Here is a 13,379-nt window from a genome sequence, read left to right as displayed (position 1 = left end):
CAGGCTGCTGACACACAGCTCAGACCGACCTGTGGAGAGGCAGGTGGAAGTGTGCAGGAGCATTCCGTTTATTTTACACCCAGTCACTCCTTCTGTTAGTGCCGTTGTATGTAATTTCTAAGTGTGTAAAATTCACATTTAAAAGTCTTCAAAGACTTTGGAGTTGGCATAATTTTGAGCTATATGAAATTTCTACTTTTGTAGGTCAGATGCATTTGAATGATCAAGTTTCATGTAATATAACAGTTTATAATTTTTGTTATGATTTCAGTGACTCTGCTAATTGGAAGACAGTTTACTGACGAGTAAAACTGAAAGATATGCTTGGGCTTTTAGTGTGAGAGAGATGGGGAAGGAGTGGGAGAGATGGGACGGGAAAAATAGGATAGTGTGTGTGTTTTAATGGATTGCTGGATTCACTTGTGTGCCAGAAATTGCCAAGTTTTTGTTCAGGTGACTGTTCATGAGGTGTATCAGTCTATAGTGCACTTGTCCTTGGTTTTAGTATCAAGATAATGATGGCTGGGAAAGTTTTCTTTCTCTCTTATCTGGGATTGTGAAAAATTGGTATTATTCCTTCTTTGGTGTTTGGTAGAATTTATAAGTGAAGCCATTTGGAACCAGAGTTTTCTTTGTGGGAACGTTTTATCTATGAATTTAACGAAATGAATCTATTTCAAGTATCTATTTCTTCTTGAATAAACTTAAATAGAAAAAAAATTGAATTAAGACCAAATAGAAGGAAGATAACATGAGCGTAAATTAATGAAATAGAAAATTGAAAAGCAATACAGAAAGAAATGAAAGCAAAAGCTGGTTTTTCAGAAAGTTGAATAAATTTGATAAGCCTCTAGGCTGAAGGATCTAGGCAGGAGGGGGTGGGGGGGAAGACAAGTTACTAATATCAAGAATGAATGTGGATGTGTTGCTATAGATTCTACAGACTTTTTAAATGATGAAAAGGGAATATGATGAACAACATGCCAGTAAATTCAACAATTTAGGTGAAATAGGTAAATTCTTTGAAATGCACACTGCCTGTACTTGGAAGCATAGTGTCTTAACCACTGGACAGCCAGGGAGATTACAAAGAAATTTAATAAAACATGTAAGACCTGCATGCTGAAAATGACACATCTTGCTCAGTGAAATTAAAGACTCAAATGAAAAGCCGAGCATAGTCATCAGATCCATTAAACTGTAGCTAGCTTAATAGTTCCATGTGCTCAGTCGTGTCTGACTCTGCAACCCTGTGGTCTATAATCCTGCCAGGCCCTTCTGTCTATGAAATTCTCCAGGCAAGAATACTGGAGTGGATTGACATTCCTACTCCAAAGGATCTTCCTGTCCCAGGGATTGAACCCAAATCTGTATTGACAGGTGTGTCTTTACCACTGGGCCACCTGGGAAGCTCAGCTTGCTTAATAATGAGCTGCCTCACCAATCAAGCTGGCTTTAGTTTTTTGTTTTTTTTTTTAACAAAACCCTGCCTGTCCAGGCCCCAGCACTGGGGTTTCAGGAACGTGGCATCTGCTGCATCCAGTTCAAGCCCCAGCTGGTTAGGACTGGTTGGAACCCTCAAGACCCTCCAGCTGGAGTTGAGTTGGAAAGCCTGTGTTCAGAGCATGCAGACACGTTTTCTGAGCGTGAGTCTGATGGTGAAGCCTGTAGGTTAGTGGTGCCTGCACTAAACCACGGTTACCTCGCCGTTTCCTTCTCTGCTGGCTCTTTTGCGCTCCCCATGCCTCAGCTTTATCCCATAAGTATCCCAAGCCCTTGGCCTTCGGGGAGGCGGATTTGAATTGTTCTCCCGGCTCCTCGTGAATAAACAACCCCCTTCGCCGCCGCACACCTCAGCATCCGGCTGGCTGCGTGTCAGACAAACCTGGTTTGGTAACCACACCATACTCACAGACTATTTTAAGTTACCAGTTCTCTCTAGATTGAACAACATTTCAATGCAATTTCAACACATTTCCAGAGGCTTTTCTTTTTTAAAAGCTTGTTATTGAGGAAATTGTTCAGTCACAGTTGCATCCGACTGTTTGCGACCCCATGGACTGCAGCACACCAGGCTTCCCTACCCTTCACCATCTCCCGGAGTTTGCTCAAACTCGTGTCCATTGAGTCGGTAATGCCCTCGAATCATCTCGTCCTCTGTCGTTCCCTTCTCTTGCCCTGAGTCTTTCCCAGCATCAGGGTCTTTTTGAATGAGTTGGCTCCTCATGTCAGGTGGCCAAAATATTGGAGCTTCAGCTTCAGTTCTTCCAATACATGTTCAGGGTTGATTTCCTCTGGGACTGCTTTGATCTTGCTGTCGGGTATACCACCTGAAGAGAATGGGAACCTTCCTGCAGGTCATGGGTTTTGAGTCCACTGGAGGTGCAGCACCCAACCCAGGAGTTCTAATCCCAAAGAGGCAAAAAGAGAGTGAGCCTGAGGGCAGCAGGAACGAGACGGCACTGGAGATGGAGTCAGGGACCTGGGGGCAGAAGGGAAGGAGGTGTCAGTGGGAGGGGGGTCCTGTTTGAAGAACGACCAACCACCACAATGACCCCCCCAAAAAAAATTACTGTCAGGATCGAGTTTATTTGATTCTCTGGAGAAAACAGTCTGGATCCAAGGAGGCAAAATTACAGTTTTGTGGAAATAAGATTTTTTTTTTTTTTTAATCAAGAATAAGATAGCTTTCCTGTAACTTTGTTGACAGGTTAGAATGGGACTGTTAACTGGAGGCAATGATCTGTGGGGTTTGTGAAAAAAGATTCTGCCCCTTTGGACACTTCAATTTATTAGGGGTGGTCATTTATAAAAGGTCACTAGGCAGGCTGTGGACAGGACACGTGAGCGGGGAGAGGGCTGTCTGGGAACTTTCTGTGCCTTCCTCTCAGTTTGGCTGGGAATCTAAAACATCCCCCCCCCCCAAATAAAATCTATTTTAAAAATATTAACAAAAGTGCCTTTGTTTGCCAGGAGAAGAATTAAGACTTGAAATTTTCAAAAACTTCTAGGAGGTCAGAGGTTTCAGGGCAATATGTAAACAGAAATGAAACAGTTTGTCATATTTTTCTGGCTTCTTTTGATGAAGTCACGTTAAAAGTCAAAATGGAGAAGCAAGCCTAAATCTCTGAGCCTCAGGCCTTCAGAATTGGGAGCAGTTGGTGAGCTGGATTCTCTGCTGAAGAGAAGCATTGCTTTGGTGGGGGCACTCACCTTGCCCTTCTCAGCTGGGTACCCCTGTCATCTGCCATCTCACCCCAAAGGTCACATGGCAGAAGGACAGGCCAGCACCCCCTTGTGACATGGACTTGGTTACACGAGTCCTTCCACGAGTGTTCTCGTGAGAACACTCTCTTGAAGAAATTAATTTCATAAGTTGTAGAAGGTATCATGCCATCCAGAAGTAAAACATTTCAGAACCATCTAGGCCATTACCTGTTTCAAATCCCTTATGATTATACAATGGAAGTGAGAAATAGATTTAAGGGACTAGATCTGATAGATAGAGTGCCTGATGAACTCTGGACAGAGGTTTGTGACATTGTACAGGAGACAGGGACCAAAACCATCCCCATGGAAAAGAAATGCAAAAAAGCGAAATGGCTGTCTGAGGAGGCCTTACAAATAGCTGTGAAAAGAAGAGAAGCGAAAAGCAAAGGAGAAAAGGAAAGATATAAGCATCTGAATGCAGAGTTCCAAAGAATAGCAAGGAGAGATAAGAAAGACTTCCTCAGTGATCAATGCAAAGAAATAGAGGAAAACAATAGAATAGGAAAAACAAGAGATCTCTTCAAGAAAATTAGAGATTCCAAGGGAACATTTCATGCAAAGATGGGCTCGATAAAGGACAGAAATGGTATGGACCTAACAGAAGCAGAAGATATTAAGAGGTGGCAAGAATACACAGAAGAACTGTACAAAAAAGATCTTCACGACCAAGATAGTCACAATAATGTGATCACTGACCTAGAGCCAGACATCTTAGAATGTGAAGTCAAGTGGGCCTTGGAAAGCATCACTACGAACAAAGCTAGTGGAGGTGATGGAATTCCAGTTGACCTATTTCAAATCCTGAAAGATGATGCTGTGAAAGTGCTGCACTCAATATGCCAGCAAATTTGGAAAACTCAGCAGTGGCCACAGGACTTCATTCCAATCTCAAAGAAAGGCAATGCCAAGGAATGCTCAAACTATCGCACAATTGCACTCATCTCACACGCTAGTAAAGTCATGCTCAAAATTCTCCAAGCCAGGCTTCAGCAATATGTGAACTCCCAGATGTTCAAGCAGGTTTTAGAAAAGGCAGAGGCACCAGAGATCAAATTGCCAACATCCGCTGGATCATGGAGAAAGCAAGAGAGTTCCAGAAAAACATCTATTTCTGCTTCATTGACTATGCCAAAGCCTTTGACTGTGTGGATCACAATAAACTGTGGAACATTCTGAAAGAGATGGGAATCCCAGACCACCTGACCTGCCTCTTGAGAAACCTGTATGCAGGTCAGGAAGCAACAGTCAAAACTGTACATGGAACAACAGACTGATTCCAAATAGGAAAAGGAGTACATCAAGGCTGTATATTGTCACCTTGCTTATTCAACTTATATGCAGAGTACATCATGAAGAACGCTGAGCTGGAAGAAGCACAAGCTGGAATCAAGATTGCCGGGAGAAATATCAATAACCTCTGATATGCAGATGACACCACCCTTATGGCAGAAAGTGAAGAGGAACTCAAAAGCCTCTTGATGAAAGTGAAAGAGGAGAGTGAAAAAGTTGGCTTGAAGCTCAACATTCAGAAAACAAAGATCATGGCATCTGGTCCCATCACTTCATGGGACATAGATGGAAAAACAGTGGAAAGAGTGTCAGACTTTATTTTTTTGGGCTCCAAAATCACTGCAGATGCTGATTGCAGCCATGAAATTAAAAGACGCTTACTCCTTGGAAGGAAAGTTATGACCAACCTTGATAGTATTTTAAAAAGCAGAGACATTACTTTGCCAACCAAGGTCTGTCTAGTCAAGGCTATGGTTTTTCTAGTGGTCATGTATGAATGTGAGAGTTGGACTGTGAAGAAAGCTGATCGCCGAAGAATTGATGCTTTTGAACTGTGGTGTTGGAGAAGACTCTAGAGAGTCCCTTGTACTGCAAGGAGATCCAACCAGTCCATTCTAAAGGAGATCAATCCTGGGTGTTCATTGGAAGGACTGATGCTAAAGCTGAAACTGCAGTACTTTGGCCACCTCATGCGACGAGTTGACTCACTGGAAAAGACTCTGATGCTGGGAAAGGTTGGGGGCGGGAGGAGAAGGGGATGACAGAGAATGAGATGGCTGGATGGCATCACCGACTCTGTGGACATGAGTTTGCGTGAACTCCGGGAGTTGGTGATGGACAAGGAGACCTGGCGTGCTGTGATTCATGGGGTCGGGGAGAGTCGGACACGACTGAGCGACTGAACTGAACTGAACTGAATGTATTTGCAGGAAAAAACGGTTTTGCAGTGAATCTGCTATGGGAGCTGAGAGAGGCAGTTGTCTTAGGTGAAGAGAACATTCTTTTATTGCTTTATGGAGGAATTTCACTTTTTCAGCTACTCTGCAAACCAACTACTTAAAAAAATCTGTATTACTGCTGGGTGGATAAAAATGGGAGGTATTTCTGTCTGGGGACCAAAGTCATGCCAGAGAAAAGACACAGGCTAGCTTTCCCCTTGTTTGTTTTTCCTTAAGCTGAGCAGGAGAGTGTGAACCATCTTTCATGCTCTTTGCTTTAGCTGGAAGTGCTCCAGGCACAGTGTCACAGGTGACAGGCTGCTCTCTTAGGGAAGCGCCCCAGGGGGTCGCGGGGGATTGGCACTCATTCCACCCTCTTCTCGTGTGCGTTCCTGAACCAGGGAGGCTGCAGGCTCAAAGCCACGTTTCTGGGCTCTGTTGCAGCAAGGGTTGCTGTTGACACAGAGGATCAGCCAGCCGTGAATCGGTGGGTGTCTGCTGGCGCAGCTGCGAGCAGGTGCAGGAGTCGTTTCTGCAGCAGGAGCGTGAGGCGAAGACCCCGGCAGGAAGCGGAGCATGTTCGTTGCGGGTGTGCTTTCCCGGTCCTCCTGGAGCCGAGGGCGTGTGTCCCTGGAGCCACAGTGGCAGTGGCTTTTAGCGCTGTAACTTTGCGAAGCTGTGTGAGCCTGGATCTGCGTCAGCTGCTCTTAATTTCCCAGTTCCTGGTGTGGCAGAGGTGGCGGTGTTCTGGGCCAGCCGGTTCTGGGGGGCGGTTCTGGGAGTTATTTCTGAAGGTCCCACTTAGCACCCACTCCTGCAGCCCATGCAGTGACTTTGTAAGCACCCAACCCCTCAATTCATTATGGATATTGTCTTAGCCCGTTCAGGCTGCTAGACTCTCCCAGAGTGGGTGCCTTAGACAGCAAACATTTATTTCTCTTGGCTGGCCCGAGGGAAGTCCAAGATGAAGGCACGGGCAGGTTCAGGGTCTGGGGAGGGCTTCCTGGCTCACAGGCAGATCGCCATCTCCTCATGTGCCCTCGGTGGTGGGAGGGTTGCTGGACATCTCAGGTCTCTGTCTATAATTCCGGTCATGGGGCCCTCACCCCTGTGACCTAGTCGCCTCCCAAAGTCCCCACCTCCAAATACCATCTCCCCGGGAATTGGGTCTCAAAACCTATGAGTTTTGGGGGGACACAAACATTCGGTCTAGAGCCTGCATCGTATGATTGGTGCCTCTCAGAGAGCATCTCTTTCCTGAGTGCGTTCCGTGGGCGTCTCAGGTTAAGTTTCCTGGGACACAGGCCACTGAGTCGAGTGACAGCGGTTTTGCTCACTGTAGCTGATGCCCTGGTACGCTTGGTCGCCTCACCACCCGATGTAAGCATCACCAGTCCCAGTTCATGACTGAAGAAATGGGACTTGGGGAACTAAAGTGACGTGCCCAAGGTCACCAGCCTGTCAGCGAGGATGCAGGTTGCAAAGCCAGGCACGTTCCCTCACGACCCTGACCCCATTCTGGAAACCTGGCATGGGTTACACAGTCACCTGGATTTTTGCTCATCCTATGTGCCTGGGATCCAGTGCTCTGCTTTTGTGTTCCTGAAATTCTTCTTCCTTCCTTTTAGAAATGTTTGCTTGCTTATTCAGTTGTGTTGGGTGTCAGGTGCGGCACTCAGGATCCTCACTGTGGCAGGTGAGATCTTTCCTTGCGGCCCATGGACCCTCTAGTTGTGGCATGTTGGCATGTGTGGGGGCTGAGTTGCTTCAAAGTGTGTAGGATCTTAGTTTCCTGACCAGAGATGGAACCGAGTCCCCTGCATTGCAAGGCAGATTCTTAGCCACAGGACTACCTGGGAAGTCCCCCATCTTGAAATCCTTAGTGATTTTATCGTTGACTTTGCGTCTGGTGATGCAGTCGGATGGGATAACGGCGCCTGTGATAGGGCTTCACGCCTGGCTCTCTGAGTGGTCTCTCCTCCTCCCGGGGGGGCACACAGGGAGCTTGGGCAGGCTCACCCCGGAGGAGGGGGTGTCCTGTGGGTGTCCGACACTCCACCTGTGACCGTGCCCATGCCTGTGGGAGCGTGACATTAAAAACCAAACACCAGGACAGGTCAGGAGAGATCACAGAAGAAAGGAAAGGTCTTTTTGTTTTCCCGCTTCTTGAACAAGGCCCGACGTTTCTATTCAGGGTGGGGCCTGGGAATTGTGCAGCTGTGCCCTTTGACTCATCCCCTGGTGCTTTTGTTGAATAACTACACGGACTGACTTGTCCGCTTTAAAGGGTGCTGTTAGCACATAAAAGAGGAGATAAAGGGCACTCGCCTTAGTTCCTTTATTTTCACTCCCAGTATTAGCATTCTAAGGTCATCGCTCTTTTGATGTCCCAACATTCTTTAATATCTATTTGGCGAAGAAATAAGGCATTCATCCTGGAATTAAAGGTTAAAGTGGTTAAAAGTTATGACTTTTCCTCTTGCTTCAGTTTAGCCGTAGTACAGATACTTAGTGTTTCTTTTTATGGTTTTCCCATTTAAGGATGCCCAAGTGTTGGATGAATGTACTATTTTGAGGGAAAAAAAATGCATAGAGGTTTAAAAAATTCTTGGGACTTCCCTGGTGGTCCAGGGATTAAGACTCTGCACTGGAAGCACAGAGGCTGAAGGGTCAATCCCTGGTGTGGGAAGTAAGATCACATATGTCTCTTGGCATGGCCAAAAATTTAAAAAATAAAATAGAAAAATTTTTTTTAAATTAAAAAGTCACTTTTGCTGAAATAAATTAAGCACACTTTGAAGGGTGATTGTTTTTTAATAGTAATTTGATATATTACAGATCAAATGGAGTGCCCCAAATAGGGGCACAGCACATTGACACAAGTAGATAAATAAGTCCCCCAGTTTCATGGTCACAAATCCCCCCCAGGTGACTGATGAAGCCAACGTGGTCCTACTTCACAGATCAGCTTTGGCGAACTCTTGCTCAATCCGTTGGCTTAAGGCAATCAGGTTTTTACTGTATTTCATCCTATTTCAAGGATCTTAAAATTCTGATATTTGAGGCAATTGCTTTGGGAAGATGAGGATGGAATTGTCTAGAAGAAATTTTATTTCATTTATTCCTTAGAGAGGAAGGGGATATAATGAGAAGATTTCTTTTGATGAAAGACCTACATGAAGGAAATGGTATATTTGTGCTTTTAAAAAACATGTTTTTTTTTAATAAAAACATGTTTAGATGGGTTCATTTTTTAATTACTTTGATATTGAGTTTTATATTAGAAGTTCATATCTCTCTTTATTCATTGGTCTTCAGGAACGAAGGCAATGACATATGAAGATTCTTGATTGTTCTTGATTCTTAGGCAGCTGGGCAGTAATTCTTGATGACTGGGTAATTCAAAACCTTATTAGTCAATTTGCAGTTGATGTACGCGGCCTGGCTCCTCTCCCAGAGCCTGCTTCACTCTGCTAACATCTCCTTCATCAGCAGGGGCTGCTGCTGCTGCTAAGTCGCTTCAGTCGTGTCCGACTCTGTGCGACCCTAAGGACGGCAGCCTTCCAGGCTCCGCCATCCCTGGGATTCTCCAGGCAAGAACACTGGAGTGGGTTGCCATTCAGCAGGGGCAGGAGACTAGAAAGGGAACACAAGCACATGCAGAGGTGCTGTGACCCCCTCGGTGTGTGACCTGGGGATGCTCTGAGTGGGCTCCGTGCCCCTGTGGTTATTAGCGCGCTCTGACTTTACGGTGACATGCAAACCAAACCCGTGATCAGCAGTCACTCACTCTAATGAGAGTTTGCACACATAGATTCCCTCTGCTGGACTTTGAAAATCTGAAATGTTATCTGTGATAAAATGAAAGGATTTGTTTACCTTAGAGGAATTGAAAGTCTCAGATGATGGGGAGGGATTTTTTTCTGATATCACAGTCATCATACTAGCCTTGTTCAGGCTGACTCTGAGCCTGCGGTTGTCATTCTAGGGTTGGAGGAGGGTCTGAGGTTTCTTTCCTCCATCGTCTCTCTGCCTCCATGAAAAGACCAGGATGGAAGCTGAGGGCTGGGGCGTCAGGAAACAGGGAGCTGGGACCTGGCGCTTGCCCTGCCTGAGCACAAGGTCCCCCCGCTCCCTCACGATTCTTCAGCTTCGTGTGCTTAGCAGCTCAGTCATGTGTGACCCCATGGACTGTAGCCCCCCAGACTCCTCTGTCCATGGGATTTCCCAGGCAAGAACACTGGAGTGGGTTGCCATTCCCTTCTCCAGGGGATCTTCTGAACCCAGGGATCGAACCTGGATCTCCTGCTTGGCAGGCAGATTCTTTACCATCTGAGCCGCCAGGGAAGCTTCTTCAGCTTTAGGAACTGCTGTGAGTCCGGCCTTCTGTCATCCCTGAAACTCAGCCTGGATCTTGTCCCCACCCTGTGCCTGGGGGTGTCAGCAGTCCCTTACTTGGCTTGCAGGCCAGTTAGACCTGGAGGGTGGAGGGCTGGTGCCACGTGTGACCAAGAGAAACTTAGCTTTGGGTTCTGGAGGCAGGTGTGCAGAGAACTCTGTATTGGAGGAGCTGAGCCCTTCCAAAAATGTTTGTTCGCTAAGTGGCATTCAGAGATAATATGACTGGGAATCCCCTGGAGGTCCAGGGCTTAGGATCAGTGCTTTCACTGCCATGGGCCCAGCTTCAATGCCAGGTCAGGAAACTAGGATCCCACAAGCTGCAAGTCTCAGCCAAAGAAAAAGAAATTATGGTTTACTGCAAAGTACACTTTTCACAAAGAAGACTTAGGATGTAACCACTGTTCTTTCACCAACAAGCTTTGATTTTAGACAAATGTAACTTCTAAGTATTAGTTTCCTTATCTGTAAAGAAGGGTTTTCTCAGATCCTTCCCAACAATATAAATCTTATGTCACTGATCCTATTAGGGAAAAAGTCATCGTCATCACCGATTAGAGATATTATAGAATTAACAGAGCATGAAGAGAAAAACTGAAAACACAGTTTTGTGTGTGTGTTTGTGTGTGTGTGTGTGTGTGTGGTGTAAGAAAGACTATACCTGGTTTTTATCCTGTTTCTGGCAGAGCTTCAAAAACCCTTGGAATTTCCTGAGACAAGGGTGTTTTGGTATGCTAATGAAGTGACTCTGGGAGGGGCCCCCAGAAATCTTCCAAACTGGAACTGGTCACCAGAAAGCCCATACAGTTAGAGTGCTGGAACTTTGCAAGTTTAAGGTGTACATACAGTGTGTTGATCTGATGCGTTTATATATTGCAAGATGTTAACCACCAGATCACCGCCAGGGTGTTAGCTGGCGTCTGCATCGCCTCGCGTAGTTATCACTTGGTTTCTGTGATGAGAGCTTTTAAGACCCCATCCACCTCAAGGAAGATACAGCGCAGCCAAAAAACAGAAAAACTATTCTCTCAGCAGCTTTCAAGTGAATTTCAGTATTGTTAGCTATAACCATCCATGCTGCACGGAAGATCAACAGAGCTTGTTAATCTTAATGAGAAGCTTGTACCCTTTGACCAATAAAATCTCACCATTTCCCCCACTCCCCAGCCCTTGGCAGCTATCACTGTACGCTCTCTTTCTCTACCTAAAGCTTAACTATTTTTCTGTTAATTATATGTTCCCGTTTGTTTGACCCTATTTTCTATTACAATTTGTTGACTTAAAAAAATGCACAACGTGGGAGCTACAAGTTAAGTTGTATTTGGGGAAAAATGAGAACTGCAGCCTGGGAGACAGCACCTCAGACAGCTCTTAGAGACTGCTCCGGAGAGGTAGTGGGGAAGGTCAGTATATATACGTGATTTTGGTGAAGGGGTGATACATGCAATTAAGCACATATTTGTCCAGAAGGTTTCTGCCGGTCTCTGAAAGTTGCTAGTCATGAGGAACAGTTGTCATGATGACTGATTTTAGTGCTTTTCTAGATATGAGGAGATGTAAGAACTGGGCTCATCAAAGCAGCTCCTGAAAGTACCTCGCTAAGACCTGTCCTGCCAGTTTCCCCCGTGTTCCCCTCACCCCACCCCAGCACAGAGTGTCTCATTTCTGATCTCCACCCTGAGCTCCTTTCGGGGAGGGTGGTGTTGAAGGTCAGCAGATGATTAAAGCCTTGTCGAGGTAGATGGCAAGTGCCCATGGCAAGTGCCAGTTTGTGGTTGACAGATCTTTTGGAAACGTCTTACCGGCTTGTCTCAGCCATGCTAAGAATAAGCGAGGATCTTGGTGGTCTAGCCCAGGGCAGCAGGTGCCGGAAGAACAGATCTCCAAGGAGCAGGTGTACTTTCTCTGTCACCTGACCCATTCAGAAGCGCCTGGGTTATTGGAACAGCAGAATTCCCACATGCACAGATAAAAGCATTTATTAAAAACAACAGACTTTGGACAAATTGATGTACACTCATTTCTTCTGATCCACAGACATCCTCCCAGGCGAAGACCACAGTCTTTGGGGAGCTCAGGTTGTGGGAACTTCCAGGGTGCCCACTGGCTATGGTACTTCTATTCCTCCTCTCACTGATCCAGCATCCAACGAAGCAAGGATCACCCATTTTAAAAGCATTTTCAATCAACCATGGTGGGCCACTCTCCCACTTAGAGCACTGTACCATATTTGGCCAAGGAAATAGTAATTATTTTCAAGGGCAGTAATGGTTGGCTATTTGGGGCAATATGGAGATTAATTTGTGGGAAGAGTCATCAGGTTCCTAAGTGTTTGAAAGCAGGCAAATCAACGGCAGAGTCTTTGGAGGCAAACAGCAAAGGAAAGGCAACTGCGTTTACCTGGAGGGGACAAACCTTCCAGCTTTTTTCGTTTGATAAAAGATGTGTAACTGAATCACTGTGCTGTAGAGTGGAAATCAACACAGCGTTGTGAATAAACTATAGATCAACAAAATACATCTTTAAAACAATCTAAAAATTATTATTTAGTTTTGGCCGCTCTGGGTCTTCGCTGCTGCACGCAGGCTTTCTCTGGTTGTGGAGAATGGGGGTGTCTCTTGCAGTGGCTCCTCCTGTTGCAGAGCATGGGCTCTAGATCTCAAGGGCCCAGAGATCTCGTGGTGCATGGGAGGGCTTGGTTGCTCCAAGGCATGTGGGATCTTCCTGGAGCAGGGATTGAATCCGTGTCCCCTGCATGGCAGGCGGATTCTTAACTAATAGACCACTAGGGAAGTCCGGTAAAGTAAATTTTTTTAAGGAAAGCTTTCCCATGTTAAAAGCGAAGCATCACGTAAAACACTTGACCAGCTTAAACTGGCTTCGCCTCCCTCAATAGTCTATTAATCAAACCTTGAGTTATTGGACGGAGACAGCCCTGCAAGACGAATACTCAGAAACCAAGAAGATTCAGTCCATGGAATTGGAAGGAAAGAAACATTGCCACTGGAGCGCTTTACAAAGCGAGAGTTCTCTCAACAAGGAAAACCTGGCTTCCAACAGCAGGAGTACCTCATGTGGGAAACCTGACAAATCAGCGTCCAAGTTTGAAATTCCACCATCTCCTTAGGTTTCACCACGAGCCCTGGATCCTGGATCTTGGAGACAGATTTGAGAGCCTTGTGGGTCAAGCTTACGAAAAGGCTGTTTTCTCAAGAGTTGGAGACATAGAGTTGGCTTTTATGCAAGTTGGGCAGGGAGCCTTTGCTTCATCCATTCCAAAAAGTGGTAAGTGCTCAGGTTTTATCCCAGATGTCTTAAAACCCAAGAAAAAGGAGAGTTCCAGTTCAGTAAAGATGATAACTTTGATTGTATGTCTAAAGAAATGGAATGATCAGGTTGTAAATCTGTGGTTTCTCTAGTGCTTCCCGAAAGGACCGAGTGCCTTAGAAGGAAATTTCTATTGTCGCTTTGGGCATTGAATGC

This window comes from Moschus berezovskii, chromosome 23, assembly GCF_049115385.1.
Source record: "Moschus berezovskii isolate FMDL1 chromosome 23, NW_MosBer_1.0, whole genome shotgun sequence".
In the NCBI taxonomy this organism is placed as follows: domain Eukaryota; kingdom Metazoa; phylum Chordata; class Mammalia; order Artiodactyla; family Moschidae; genus Moschus; species Moschus berezovskii.
This window is presented reverse-complemented; position numbering follows the sequence as displayed.